The 15,659-nt window shown below is 43.4% G+C and overlaps 1 protein-coding gene and 1 pseudogene across 1 annotated transcript in view; both read left to right on the plus strand.

The window, feature by feature from the left end:
* The window catches only part of TRABD2B (TraB domain containing 2B), a 409,581-nt gene that overhangs the window by 97,649 nt on the left and 296,273 nt on the right, over positions 1-15,659 (plus strand). The gene's annotated exons all lie outside the window — the stretch shown is intronic.
* On the plus strand, positions 579-2,367 carry LOC144269140 (diablo IAP-binding mitochondrial protein-like; annotated as a pseudogene).

A 15,659-nucleotide genomic window follows, 5' to 3' on the forward strand; every position in this document is an offset into this window, starting at 1 on the left:
TTTGGGACAGGAAAAACTAAAAATCTCAAACACTTGAAGGATGGGAAAACCACTTTCTTTCCAGCTACAGCAAAGGGCTGAGCAATGTGCCAAATTGTTTTTGCATACAGATGTGTGATCAAGAACCTACAAGGTATGTTTGTGGGGCAGGTGCTGGGCCAACTGTTCCAACTAGGCAGGCAGGGCTGTATCCTGTACATTTTAATATTCAAGGAAGGATCTTGTATCCACTTCCCATCCTAGGACACTCACATACTCTTCCCCCACCACTCCCAACCAACCTGCTCTCACAGAGTCCAGGCAACCTTTATTGTTTCTAAGGGTTTGGGGGTGGTTGCTTCGTTTTCTAGTCTCATCCCCATTTTGGTGTCTGGAGGTTCCTGCCCCAGGATTATCAGAATGTGCTATTGGCTAATCTTGCCGGGAACTCAGCTGCCTCTGGGCATGGTTGCCTAGCAACCCAATGACGTGGGCTGGGCCCAATATACCTGACTAAGTGACTGTGCTCCCTGATTGGTCAGAAGAGCTGACAGATCACCATTTAAGCCCTGGAGCCACAGCAGCATGGTGGCCTCTCAATGCATGCCACGTGTGCAGCTGCCCCAAACCTGCATCTTGTCCAGGCCTTGCTCCCCCCCCCACCCCCGCCTGCTTCACTCCAGCACTGGTCCCAAGGAGATGGCGGCTGCTGTGCATGTGTATGGTGGCTCCGGGGCTTCTGCGGACAAGAGTTCCCTGTTCTAGCTAATGCTAAGAGATGCTATTTTTCGGGACCGAGTGGCCCATGGAATAAAGTGGTGGGAGTGGGTTTTGGAGCAGCCCTGTGTGCAGTCCCTATTGTACAGGAAAAGATGTTTTGGTGAACTACTTCCTGAAATGTCGGCCCTTCAGAGAAGCCATTACAGGATTTATTAGAAGAGAATGGAATGATTGGAAAACATGAGCCCACTTCTCTCAGTCATGAAGCCTTGATTAGAAGGGCAGTTTTGCTGGTAACACACGGTACTTGTACTCTTCTCTCTCAAAAAACATACGTATTAATTGAAGCATTAACAGAGTTGTCAAGGTTCCTTCCTCACTCTGAACGCTAGGGTACAGATGTGGGGACCTGCATGAAAAACCTCCTAAGCTTATCTTTACCAGCTTAGGTCAAAACTTCCCCAAGGTACAAAATATTCCACCCTTTGTCCTTGCATTGGCCGCTACCACCACCAAACAAATACTGGTTACTGGGGAAGAGCTGTTTGGAAACGTCTTTCCCCCCAAAATACTTCCCAAAACCTTGCACCCCACTTCCTGGACAAGGTTTGGTAAAAAGCCTCACCAATTTGCCTAGGTGACTACAGACCCAGACCCTTGGATCTTAAGAACAATGAACAATCCTCCCAACACTTGCACCCCCCCTTTCCTGGGAAATGTTGGATAAAAAGCCTCACCAATTTGCATAGGTGACCACAGACCCAAACCCTTGGATCTGAGAACAATGAAAAAACATTCAGTTTTCTTACAAGAAGACTTTTAATAAAAATAGAAGTAAATAGAAGTAAAGAAATCCCCCCTGTAAAATCAGGATGGGAGATACCTTACAGGGTAATTAGATTCAAAACATAGAGAACCCCTCTAGGCAAAACCTTAAGTTACAAAAAAGATACACAGACAGAAATAGTTATTCTATTCAGCACAAGTCTTTTCTCAGCCATTTAAAGAAATCATAATCTAACATGTACCTAGCTAGATTACTTACTAAAAGTTCTAAGACTCCATTCCTGGTCTATCCCCGGCAAAGACAGCATATAGACAGACAGAAACCCTTTGTTTCTCTCCCTCCTCCCAGCTTTTGAAAGTATCTTGTCTCCTCATTGGTCATTTTGGTCAGGTGCCAGTGAGGTTACCTTTAGCTTCTTAACCCTTTACAGGTGAGAGGAGCTTTCCCCTGGCCAGGAGGGATTTCAAAGGGGTTTACCCTTCCCTTTATATTTATGACAAGAGTATACAAAGGTGGGTCACACACCGGCAATATACAGATCTTCTTACGAAAATGAATTCCAAAGAGATGAATGCAGTATGGCAGGTGATCATAGGACCAAGAGCTGTGAAGACGACAAAGCAGCAAGAATTCCTGAAATTAGAATCCAGTTGGATGACTGCTTTACGTCTTTCTGAGATGGCAATGGAAGCTGCGTATCAGTCAGGTCACATCAAGCTTCAGTGACCACTCGCAATCACATCCAGCTGGTGAAAACACAGGTACAAGAGGTATGACAGCTATCACGGAAAGCAGAGACCACGTTAGCGGAAGCTCAGACAGAAGAGCTCACTGACACAAAAGTTGAGGAATCATCACAGCCGGGCAGTATCCAGCCCTAATTCCTGCCTGCCTCTGAACTCCTGATTCCAAACTCCTGGCTTCAACCACTGGCTTGTCTCCTGACCACTCCTCTGGTTCCACTCTTCAATTTTTGCTTTGACCACTAGGTCAGACTCCTGCTCCAACCCCTAGGTGGTACTGCTTACACCTTGGGGTGTGTGACAAATCTTGTCTTGTGGCTTTGGAGTGGGTGAGTCACCAGCTGAGAGCCCATGTTTGATGTGGGAGCAGAAAGGAGTGATACACTCCCTTTCTACACTTATCAGCTCAGTCTTTGGCTGTACTGTGCAAACAGAATATAGCATCCCATAATCCCTAGTGTGCCATACTGACTGTCTAGGTAGATACTTACTTATCCAAGGCCAGTGTAACTATAATACCCAAGCACATGTTTAGCAGTAGTTCATGAGGAGCTTTACTAGGGATTATGAGACAAATACCCAGTAGAGCTAGGGTTTAGGCAGAGTGTTTCCCTGGCCTGCTGCCCCACATGCATTCTGCCCCCATGAAGGCCTTAAACGGATTGAGGGTGCTGGAAATGATGGGCCATAAAACATACAGTACAAGGTATTCCATGGGGTAAAGGGAGAAGAGCCATCTGGACAGAGGAGGAAGGCCTGCATCTCCAATAACCAGAGCTAAGTGGCAGGGTGAGAGGAGGTAGCTGGGTAAGATAAAGGGGGTGGAAGGGAGGATGGGCAGTGTGATTAGAAACTGCCCACGCACGCTGAACATTGTAGACCTGAACCAATGTTTAGGATCACAGTAGAAACCAATATCTGCCCTGTGTCAATTGGCTGCAAAGTTTGCTCTATTTCAATTTCTTGTAAAGCATATTAGGCCACACTCAGCCAAAAAAGCTTCAGCTACAATGAGAGAAGATGTCTGGTGGTTAGAAAAATTATCCAGTGAAAACAGATACCGCCGTTGCCAAGGCTGCGGTAAGACTCCTTGAAGCTCGTCAGCTTAGGAAGGATCTAGAGTTGCCAGTTAACTAGAAATTGTGGAAGCTTCCAACAAGACAGTGCTGTCCATTATGCCAGTGTGTGGGGGCGGGGTGGGAAGGGCAGGGGGGAGAAGCATATTCTAGGCTAACAAGAACTATTATGTTAGGAAACTGACAGCTTTCCAGAGAATGGTTTCAGCTGAATGAAGAATTTCCATCCTGGAAAAATGCAGTGATTTATGTTTTTGCTTTCCCATCTGGGTTCCTAGTGCTCCATGTTTTGTGAGACGCTATCAGTCAAAATATTGAGTTAATTGTAATAACATAGGTGCAAATGATTTGGGGAAGCATGGGAGGGACATCTCAATATTTTACAAGCTGGTTCCTGTCCCTCCTCTATGCAGTTGCGGAATGGAAGTGTTCTCTCTCCTGGTTCCCCATACCCTGATTTTTGTAAGTGGTTGCCCCCACGATAGCTTTGCAAAATGCTACATGCAAGTATTGATGGGTAGAAATACGTTTTATTGTCCTGGAGCTTTGCTGTTGGAGGAGGAGGAGTTCTGTGGCAAGTTCTGTGCCTCCATCAGAAATATTTATAAACAGAGCTGGGCTTGAACAGTAAAAGCTGGATCCAGATCTAGAACCCCACTCCCACCACAAAGCAGGGGTGCCAATGGAGAGTTTTCTTGGGGGAGAGGAGGGAGGCAAATTCTGCTCCTTGCCTCCACTCCCACTGGCAGGGACCACGTTCTGATCCCTGCTCCCCCCTCCTCCTGCAGGGACTCCAAGCCTCCCCTCTTTCATACTCACACGGTGCATGATCTGATGCCTCCAGCAGTCGAGTTCTCAGTGGAGTCTCCTGCCCACTGGCGTACAGGAATAGACTCCCTCCGTTTCCGCTGGTAACACCATTTGGCCCAGCTGCTCCTCCATCTAAACAGACGAGTGGTCAGGCCAAATTTGAGTGGCATTGCAGCCCCGTGACAAAAACCTCTGACTGAAATTTGGCCTGGCCACCCACCCGTCTGAATAGAGAAGCAACCGGGTCCAATGTCAGTGGCATTGTGACTAGCTGGAGCGATGTTCTGCACTGTTCTGGTAGCAGCCATACTGATTTGGTACGGGACCACTGCTTTAAAATGGTCGGGCCATGGCCCCCTCGGCTCCGCAGCCTATGAAATTTTGAGTAAGTGCACAAACTTGGACCCTTACCCTCAAGCCCCCTCCAATTGGTGCCACTGCCTCAAAAGGCAGGGTGTATTGGCTCTTCCTACTTCCAGCAGTCGAATGAAAAATTGAGGGGGGGGGGTACACATGTCTGGAAAACCAGGGGTCACAAGATGGATGTCAAGTAGAAACATGAGCCCCACATGGGCAACTGTAGTTTTGGTTGCACACACGCTTTTGGTTCACGTCTACGTTTGCTTATAATTAGAGCAGGTCAGGAATTGGTTGACGAAATGCTTTTCCACCAGAAAATGTCAATTTGCTGACATCAAAACTGTTTGCTGAAGAGGATCGGTTTAAATTAATTTCCACTTTCAAAAGGTTTTTTTGGGGGGAAAAAATGTTTTGAAATTGTCAGAATGTGCTGTTTTGACAATTTCAAAACAAAAGAGGTCAGCTTTCTTGTTCTAAACAAACTTTTGGTTAAAACTTTGTTCATGTAAGATTAAGAAAAAAACTATAACAAAATACAGAAGTTAATCTTCAAATGAAACATTTCAAAATGATGGGAAACAATATGCTTTGATCAACCCAATCTGATTTATTTGTTTATTTGCATTTTCAGTTTGTGAAAATTTTCAAGGTTTCGAATCTTTGGCCTGATTCAGGACAGGAAAATATCCTGAAAATTCCCATGGAATGGGAAAACTGTTTCCTGACCAGCCCTACCTCTAATGCTAAACTCCTATTGATCCATGTAGGTATGCCTTCTGAGCCTAAATGTTAGTGCACAAGTGTGCGTACAAAAATTCACATGGATATCATGCCTCTGTTTTTAACAATCAGCACATAAAGCATATAAAATAAGCATATTTTTACAGGCTGTTCAACCAAGGTTTCAGTTTGGCAAACAAAAACACACAATATACTGGAAACATGAGACTTCATTCATATCTGGAATATAAAATACTCTAGAGTCTTCTGAGTCTGTGCTTAAATTTAGGTTTTTATTTAATTTTAGACACCCTCTAGCCTTGATTCATCCTTCTGCGGAAGGTGCCTTTAATATTCAGACTTCCACTGACAAATATGTTCCAGGCGGGTTTTTCTCAGTGAAACAGATCTTGTAACCAAGAATTTTCCCCCTTTCAATGTAAATGAATAGTGTAATCTGATCCAAAATGTCTCATTTCTGACATGCATTACGTAGTTTTGGTGTGTGGTGACCAAAGTTTGTTGTTTCAAAACACAAACTTGCCAGTTCAGAACTTTTGTATCTTTGTGATAGTATATTGGGTTTAGATGCACGTTTACTGTACCTCCCTTTCATGAAAGATTCCCAGCATGCTTTAATATATGTATTAATACATAAATACATACATTAATATATGAGAGTAATGTAAATCTCACAGCACTCCTTGGAGATAGGTAAGTATTTTCATGCCCGTTTTACACCAGGTACATTAAGGGGATGCATCCGATGAAGTGAGCTGTAGCTCACGAAAGCTTGTGCTCTAATAAATTTGTTAGTCTCTAAGGTGCCACAAGTCCTCCTTTTCTTTTTACTAAGGGGATGATTACACTACAGCTGTTACAGAACTGCACATGGACTGCTGTAGCACCATGGTGTAGACTTTTCCTACATCAGTGAAAGGGGATTTTTCCATAATGTAGGTCATCCATCTACATGAGAGACAGTAGCTAGGTTGATGGAATAATTCTGTTGTGGACCTTGCTGCATCTACACTGGGGGCTAGGTGGACCTAACTGTGGAGTCAGGGCACAACATTTTTCACAACCCTGAGCAACGTTGCTAGGTAGATCTAATATTTCAGTGTAGACGAGCCCTAAGGCTCATCCAAGTCACAACCAATATTTTCCAAAGTGTTCTCTAATTTAAACATGTCTCAGTGTTTGATCCCTCAGCTTGATACTTCGGGCTGATTTTCAGCAGCGCTCAACAGCAACAGCTTCCACTGACTTGCAGCGAGCGTTTTAAACCAAAAATGTCTCAAGTTGGGTCTCAAAATTTATGGACGCGTTTGAAAATGTGCATGGATAGCAAGCCCAAAGCCTGGAGTCAGAATGAGAATGCAGGAATGTGAAGGATAGTCTTGTTAGGGCTCTAGTCTAGAACTCAGGGTTCAGTTCATGGCTTTGCCACAGACTCCCTGTGTGACCTTGGCCACCTCACGTAGTTCCTCCTTGTCTCAAATCCCATCTGTAAATTGAGGATAATAATACTTCCTTTCTTTCTCTTGTATATTTAGACTGTAAGCTTATCAGTGCTGGGACCATTTCTTACAACACTGAGCACAGTGGGGCCTTGATCTTTGTCAGGGTACTTAGGCATTACTACAATACAAATTAATAATAATAATAACAACCCTAGAAAATGCTCATTCTCTTTCTCCTTCTGCTCCTTTTCCTTCCCTACAAATCCTTTTAAAAGTCACTGGGACTACCCCCGTATTTGTTGTATTCATTCTAGATGAGACCCTTATTTTTCAGAATCTTCCTTCGCCCACTTGCTTGACTGTAAAGGCCTGGGTTACTGCAGTGGTGACATAAAATAAATGTGTTTTGCTGATAAATGTGCATAATGGTTCAAGACTACTCCAGTGAATAAACATGATTTCCCAAAGCCAACTGATGCATGAGAGTGGCCTTTGATTAAACAGGCTAAGTGCTGTATGCTGCTGGTGCATGAAGCTGTTATTTATCAGCCAAAAACTTATGCTGGAAATGAACATAATTCATTGAGCCTTAACTGGAGACCACTTAAGCTTTCCTCTCATCGTACCACTTTGTGGAAAGAAGTGTAATGGAAGTTAGAGTAAAGCCAGACAGAGCAGGGGATTGTTAGTTGGGGAGATCTGGGGAAAATTTCATCTGAAACATTTTTCTGTGGAAAATGGAGATTCGGCAACACCCAAACGTTTTGCAAATTTGGGTCAGTTTCATGAATTGTTCATTTTGGGAAAAAATCTAAACCGAATCAAACAAAAAAAAATGTTTTGTTTCAAAATGAAACATTTCAATATTTTGGTCTGAAATGACGTTTCATTGCAAAATTGTCTTTAATTTGACTTTAATAAAATCGAAAACATTTTAAAATGATCAAAATTAAAATGAAACATTTCAGTTTTGTCAAAGCAAAATGTTTTTTTTTACCTGAAATGAATTTTTTTGACTTTTTTCAAAATGGCCAGTGACCTGAAAAATTTGTTATTCGCCGAACTGTAATGCTGGATTCTGCTCCCAGCTCTGTCCCTGCGGGTATGTTTACACTGCAAAGAGAACCCCACGGTGCCAAGTTTCAGAGCCCAGTTCAATTGACTTGGGCACCTGAGGCTCAGGCTGTGGGGCTGAAAACAGCGGTATAGATGTTCCCATGTGTGCTGGAGCCTGGGCTTTGAAATCCAGCAAAGGGGTAAGGTCTCAGAGCCCTGGCTCCAGCCCAAGGGGGAATGTTACACTGCTATGTTTTAGCCCCAAAGTCCTAGCCCCATGAGCCTCAGTCAACTGACCTGGGGTCTGAGACTTGGCACCGCAGGTTTCCCTTTGCAATGTAGACATACCCCGAGTCTGTAATTTTCCCGAACGGCCGAGTGTTCAAAAGTAGCAACGGGATGAGCTGCTTCTAGGAACATCATTTGCCTTCAAATATCAATGTGCTGTGACCTGGGGTTGGTTCTTTGTACACCCACGTCTAGTCCTGGTGGCTTGAGTTACGTGATCTAGTTTCTGAACATATGGAAAGGTCCACTGAAGTGAACAGCTGGAATCAGGGCTGGAGCCTCACCCATGGCAAAGCACACGTAGCACACTTTAGGGACTAACTCTGCACAGCTGTGATCCTTTCTCAGCTTCAGTGCAGGACTGGTCCCTCTCCATGGAGCTAAAGCAGCAAAGAGGAGAGCTGTTTTCACTTATACTGGCTCGAAAAAGGGAGTCAAAGCGGCAGCAGGGGATCGGTATGACATCATCACTCCTCCTTTCTTCTGACCACTTCCCTTTTTCTCTACTATGCAACAGGAGGGTGATAGGAGCCATGTCAGGCACCCGGTCCCTATGCCACTGTTTTATCTGAACTGAGTTCTCATACTGTTTCATCATTCTGCCAGAAGCTGGGAGCGGACAACAGAGGGTGGCTCACTGGCAATCACCTTGTTCTGTTCATTCCCTCGGAAGTATCTGGCACTGGCCACTGTCAGAGGCTAGATGGACCATTGGTCTGACCCAGTGTGGCCATTCTTCTATTCCGCTCCAGTAAATGAGAATGAGATCAAATTACTGGCTCCAACCAATTTATTTGTAGTTACTGCTGGTGTGAGCTGGGGTTTTAGATTGAGCAAAGCGATTGCATGCTGTTGGTTTCACCAGGGAAGGTGCATTTCACAGTGCTAGAAAGGACGCTTAGGGAGTGGTATTGCTAACGAGATCTTTTTTATCAGTCTGTTTCAATAAAATTCTCTAAGGAGTTTCACTGTGATAACCGGAGGCTCTGTTTACTAAAAGTGATGCCGCTCCCCGTACCATGACTTCCCTAGTAAAATGGTAAGGAAGGATAGGCGAAATCCATCCCTGATGTAACCCAGATGAAAGTCAATGGGGTTACGCCAGCAAGGAGTTTGGTCCCACCTTATTCACTTCTCAATATAAATCAGGGTCAGGAAGCAGTTTACTCTTTTCCCAATAGTCTCAAAACCACTGTGAGTAAGTTCCTTCTCAGCCACTTTGCATATCCAGCTGAACACCAAGAACACAAACCAAAAGAATTTCCTGTCTTTCACATCACTTTATTTCTGTGTTCATGCACACACACACACACATACACGAAAGAGAAATAAGAAAATTATCTAAAGGTCAAACAAAACTAGCTGGTCAAAACCAACTGGTTTTAAAGGGGAATAGGAGCAAAGGCAGATATTTTTGGCAATAGAGGCGTATATGGGAGTGTGGAATTTGTAGCCAGGCATAGATGCAATTGTGGGGATTTCTAGCCACTGGAATAACTAGCTATGCAGATCACAAGCTATGCCATGACAGCAGTCTGTTTGCCCCGGGATCACTGTATAGCCTTGGAATCATAGAAACGTAAGACTGGAGGGGACATCAATACGTCATCTAGTCCAGTCCCCTGTGCTGAAGCATGACGAAGTATCATCTAGACCATCCCTGACAGGTGTTTCTCTAACCTGTTCTTAAAAACCTCCAATGACAGAGATGCCACAGCCTCTCTAGGGGATTTGTTCCAGCGCTTAACCACCTTAGAGTTTGGAAGCTTTTTCCTAATGTCTAACCTAACTCTTCCTTGCTGCAATTTAAGCCCATTACATCTTGTCGTGTCCACAGTGGATAAGGAGAACAATTTATCACCCTCTTTTTTATAACAACCTTTTGCATACTTGAAGACTGTTATCGTGTCCCATCTCAGTTTTCTCTTCTCCAGACTAAACAAACCAAATGTTTTCAATCTTTCCTTGTAGGTCATGTTTTCTAGCCCTTTAATCATTTTTGTTGCTCTTCTCTGAACTTTCTCCAATTTATCCACATCTTTCCCAAACTGTGGTGCCCAGAACTGGACACAGTACTCCAGCGGAGGCCTTATCTGTGCTGAGTAGAGTGGAAGAATTATTTCTCATGTCTTGCTTACAACCCTCCTGCTAATACATGGCATAATGATGTCTGGGTTTTTTGCAACGGTATTACAGTATTGACTCATATTTAGTTTGTGAAGGGTTCATGTAGCGTTCATGCACCTGGAAACAGTCAGGGCACACCCTGACTGTTGTGTAGGAGCAATGCACACATTGCTCTGTTCTGTCCAAGGACATGGACCATGAAAACATGGACCATCTGGGAAGTCAAAATAAGGACATCAGCCGTGGGAAGCTTCCTCGGCCGAAGCTCAAGGCCTGAGAATAAAGATTGTAGTAGATAGAGGCTAGTAAATAGGAATATTAATCAAAGTCATATTATTTCCTTTGTTGATGCCTTTTGCGGTCGGTTGGGGTATGTGATGCGCAGTGGGGAGAGAAATAAAAGAGGTGGAAAAGCTGACAGGGGTAATCCCATCAGCAGACCAGCCTGCTTGCTTGCCTAAAGCCGTGTCCTGTCTTGTATTGAACCGCCACAAGTTTGTGATTCACTGTAATACCCAGATCCTTTTCTGCAGTAGGCATCTGTCTGCGTTCCTGATAGGGCAGTGGATCTAGGAATGATTCAAAATATTGTGGGGATGGATGGGTGAATGAATGCCTACCACAACTCATGAAGAACTCTCATACTTCCCAGAGTGGACAGCTGATGCGCCATTGCAGTATCACCCTCATACTACTAGGGGGCACTCTGCTGTCCTGGAAAGGGAAAGGAAGGAAAGTCCTTTCATCCATTCTGTTGTGCAATTTTAGTGTGTTGGGCTGTGATTATGGGGGAAAGGGGGTGTGATTGTTAGGGCACAACTGACCTTTTGGCTTTGACTACTCTGTTACCATGGTACAGCTAAGGGTTGTCAAAAAGAGCCTGAGCGGTTAATCTGGATGAGGGAAGGGAGAGCAGGTTGGATGAGGTGAGGAAAGCTCTTTGTGGCAGGGAGGTTAGCTGTGGTGAGTTGCAAGGGATTGTATGTAGCTGGAATGGGGCCAGGGTTGAGGATATCCTGGCATGTCCGTGAGTTTTCCTATGCTAGGTGATGAAAGGCCCATGGCACCATAAACTGAGTGAGGACAGGGAATGGGACCAGTGGTCTGTCCACTGTGTGGAAATGTACATCCTGATAGATCTACACCGGCATGGCCTTACGTGTTCTTGTTTCAGTGCATAAAAACCCTCTTCTAAGCCACACAGGCCAGTTTGGATCAGTCCCTGCAAGAGGGCTATACCAGTGCAGGATGTGTCGGTTGGCCTTAGGGACAAGTTCTGTTCTAACGTAAATAGGCATGGTCCTGTATACCATGACTGCACTAATACAGGAAGAAGGATGACCCATTGGGTGAGGCCCTTGACTGGGACTCAGGAGCTTCAGGTTCCATTCCCAGCTCTGCCACAGACTCCCAGTGGGCAAATCACTCACTGGGTGTCCGTTCTGTAAAGTGGGGCTAATAGAAATGCTTCCTTTCTCCCACTCTCTATATTTAAATTATACTTTCTTCAGGACGGACACTGTCTATATCTAGGGGTTTCTACAGTGTCTGTAGAGCAATGGTGTCTCACTCTAGGTTGGGATCTATGGCATTACCGTAATACAAATCACTAACAACATTGCCACATGCTAGACCTTTGCAAGAGATAAATAGTAAAATAGTTGCATCTATACTCCATAATGCCACCAAAGAAGCCATGCAAAGGGTTTCTAGTCCCTCAATATTTCTGTCTGATTGGGGAGTAAAAAAATTAAACCTGAGCTTCTTTTGAAATATGCATTAAATTTTTTCCAGTGTAGTTTACAGTCACTGTCGCTAACATTAACAAAACATTCATGTTAGCGGCATTTCCCTGCTGAGCCCCAAAGGAAACATTATTGGAAGTGCCAGAGACTGCTGCTTTATTTTATGTTGCCAATTAGCATGTTTGCATAACTTAATGGACACCGTGTCAGGCACAAATTCCAGAATGGATCAGTCTTTGAATCCGCGTTTGACTTCATGGGCAAGCAGCCGTGGTTCCATGAGGCAGCAACAGCTTATACTGAAATGGCCTTCAGGGTTGGGGCTATCCATCAATGTCTTTGGGACTGTTTTCTGTGAGGGAACCACGGTGAATGAAAATATAGAAAACTGCCTACTGAAAAGCTGACTGATCGCTGTTTGGAATGGAAGCTGGGCGATACATCCTGTTGGGAAAAATAACTCCACCCCATGAGGAATGGCATCAAATACTTCAATATGTACATACCTCAAAAGACCATCCTTTACCGGGATCCAAACCCAGCCCCACTGCTGTGGGAATCCTTTTTGTGAAACTCCAACTTAGGTCTTTGCACTGTGTTGTCTCAGCTGCAGTGTATAAACTTCTGGTGAGGAGGAAACCACCCATGAGTGTGCTATTTCCTGCCCCGTGCACTGCAATTTTTCCTTTTAAGAAAACAAGCTGGGTTCTTCCAAAACTTATTTTCTGTGCTCAAAATTTCTCTGCCAAGTTTACCTGATCCAGCTCTCAGTAAGGTCAGTGCAAGAACGTCCATTGCTTTCAAGAGGGGTTGAGGCCTCAGGAATATTTTCTTGAGAATAAAGGACAAGACATTGGTAAAAGTTGCCTTCAGGGGCAATTCTGGCCGCCATTTTAGTGATAATTTCACTCTGTATTTAGTTGCCTTCCCAAACTTGCTAAATGCTAATTACACGCAGGTGTTTGCATTATTACTGAATATTTGATGCTAGTTATTTCTTCTTTGCATGATGGTAGCATCTTGCACAGCCCCCGTCATGGATGAGGTCATCATTGTGCTAGGTGCTGTACAAACACAGAACAAAAAGACAGACCCTCCTCAAAAAAGCTTGCAATTATAGGAACCAGATTATGACACCTTTGTTCACCTTGAGTAGTACCTGACTCCACATGTAATCCCAGGGAAGTCAATGGGAGAAAGGATGGTCTTCTGGTTAAGGCTTTGGACTGAGACTCAGGACTCAGTTTCTCTTAAGAGTCTGTGGCAAGCTAGGAATCACTTGGAATGTTTCCTTGACAAACTGGTAGATTTGAGTGTTCAACATTGTCCCTCTACCTTCCTTGCAGAGTTTCATCAAATATTTTGTTACTTTCTACTAGAGCTGGTAAAAAAAAAAATCTGTTTCTGTCCCCAAAATATTTTCTTGTTTTCCCCACAGAATTGGAATGTCAACATTTTTAAATTCAAAATTTCCTCTAGATGTTGAGATCTGAAATATTTTGACCAGTTCTGCTGCTTGCAGATTTTCTCTGTCCTGAAGCTGACTGCCTACATATTGGGCCCCACAACCTTTCCGTTGCCATTCTCTTCTTTCTTTCTGCCCAGGTCCTGCCTACTTCTTTATATATATAGTCAGCCTCTCTCCTCAGCCAATCAAATTCCCTTACCCGCTGTTTATCACTCTGTTAGTGTTTTACTACTACATTTTGTTTCACTTCAGTTTGCTCCTTAAAAGGCTAATGGGAGGCATCTTAACCAGGCAATGATTTGAATAATGAAAGGTCACCATCATGACATGGTAAATCCTAAAGCATAGGTGCTGGAATTAGGGGTGCTGCCACACCCCCTGGCTTGAAGTGGATTCTATTATATACAAGATGTAAAGTTTGATTCAATGGCTCCCAACACCCCCACTATAGAAATTGTTCCAGCACCCCTGTCCTAAAGATAATTTTTTGTGCCTTGACACATAATTGCAGAATGTTTTGAAGATTACTGATAGGCAATTGTTCTACAATGCTTGTCTTGTCCCTAATTGGTAGTTAGACTTGATGATTTAAGTTTAACAAAATCCTCAAATATCTGAGGATATGCCTGTAAAAAGGAAATACTTCATTTGTAAATTTACTCCATAGAACTGGGGGTGGGTTTTATTTTATTTTATTTCTATTTGATCATATTTTACATGTATATGTGTAGGAAATATGTAACTAATATAAATTATCTACAAATAGCATCTATCCAAATTCTGGTTTTTAATAAATACCATTTCTGGTACAAGAAAGTGTTTTATTTGGACCAACTCCTTTCTGCTGTATTGCAAATTATGAAGTGGCTTTTGATGTCTGCTTTCTAAATGGCTGTATGCGATGAAATATCCATGCTTATACTGCCTAGTGTAAGTACAGATTTAAATGTTTTCTTGATCTGGTTGTATTATTCATTACAAAATTATTTAAGACCTTTAGACTGTTTTTCCTATTCACAAATGCACAAGAATATTTGCTATTTGTAACCATTTCCTCACCAACTTATGTGAACTCATTCTAACCTATAGGTTCTTCATAAACTGTTATTGATGATTTTCCCTGTATATTGATTTGTGATTGGTGATCTAAATCACATGATGTTGACTTTGCTCCCTGATTGGGTGATTTTGGTCATATATGCAGATAGGTGTTGGGAAGAAGAATGGCTATTCTGCAGACATTGCTGGGAACAAAAGCCCTTTCACATGAATGTTCACCAATAGTGAACAGAATGGAGTGTGAATACGTTTGTGGCCATTTGTGTCTGTAATAATTGACCAGCTCTACCCTTTTGCATATTTTTTTCACACAGTGGGTCCAATCCTTAGCTGGTGTAAATCATCATCACTTGTAAGTCAATGGAGCTTCACACATGTAAACCACACCTGTATCTTGTCCACTTTATATTTTCCCATTGCACAAAAGCAAAAAGTTCCACTTCTTTGGTAGCAGACATCACTCAGTCTTCAGCCTCATGCCTGCACCCTTCAAATATGTGCTAAAAAGGCCTGATCCAATGTCCATCGGAGTCAATGGAAGTCTTTTTATTGTCTTAAATGTCTGCTGGATCATACTCTAATTGCCTATATAGGCACTTAGTGACATCTTATTGATTTATGGGAGAACTGAGTTCTGGTCATGAAATTGGCGAGAACTGGGCCTGTGAAATCTATTTCACTCAAAGATTTGGCAGATTAAGTGGGGCACCCATTCACTCCCCCAAATACTACTGGATCCATATAAGTCCAAATCCAGTAGCTTCCTTCACCAGCCCACTTCCAATGGCTCCCCCTCTGCAAAAGTTTATTTTGAGGCTGGTATGGAGCACCTGTATGGTATGCCAGGGTATGAAGACTTCTTATGTGGTCCCTGTGTCTGAGAGCCGTGGAAGAACAATACAAAGCTTCAGCGATGTGGAAAACCTTCCTTAGGCCTTCTGCCCCTGGGTAAATTTCACCCTAAATACACCCCTTGCAGCACACACATTGAAAATATAAATAGCAACTCTATTATCCGACCAAAGCAGAGTAGAAAGTAAAACGTTCATAGTGTCTGCTAGTTGGCCAACTATGGAGGTGAAGGTCCGAGCCATTCAGCAATCTCTGTCGTGAAACTGCCGTTGATACATCTTTGCTATATCAAAGTTGTATGTGATTTTGCTACTCTATTAATGTGCTGTTCTGACAAAGTTCTTCCAGTCTGAAGGATGGGGGAGTGGGAGATGGGGAGAGAAAACGTGGCTCTTTTTTTAATTTA

This window comes from Eretmochelys imbricata, chromosome 8, assembly GCF_965152235.1.
Source record: "Eretmochelys imbricata isolate rEreImb1 chromosome 8, rEreImb1.hap1, whole genome shotgun sequence".
NCBI lineage: Eukaryota > Metazoa > Chordata > Testudines > Cheloniidae > Eretmochelys > Eretmochelys imbricata.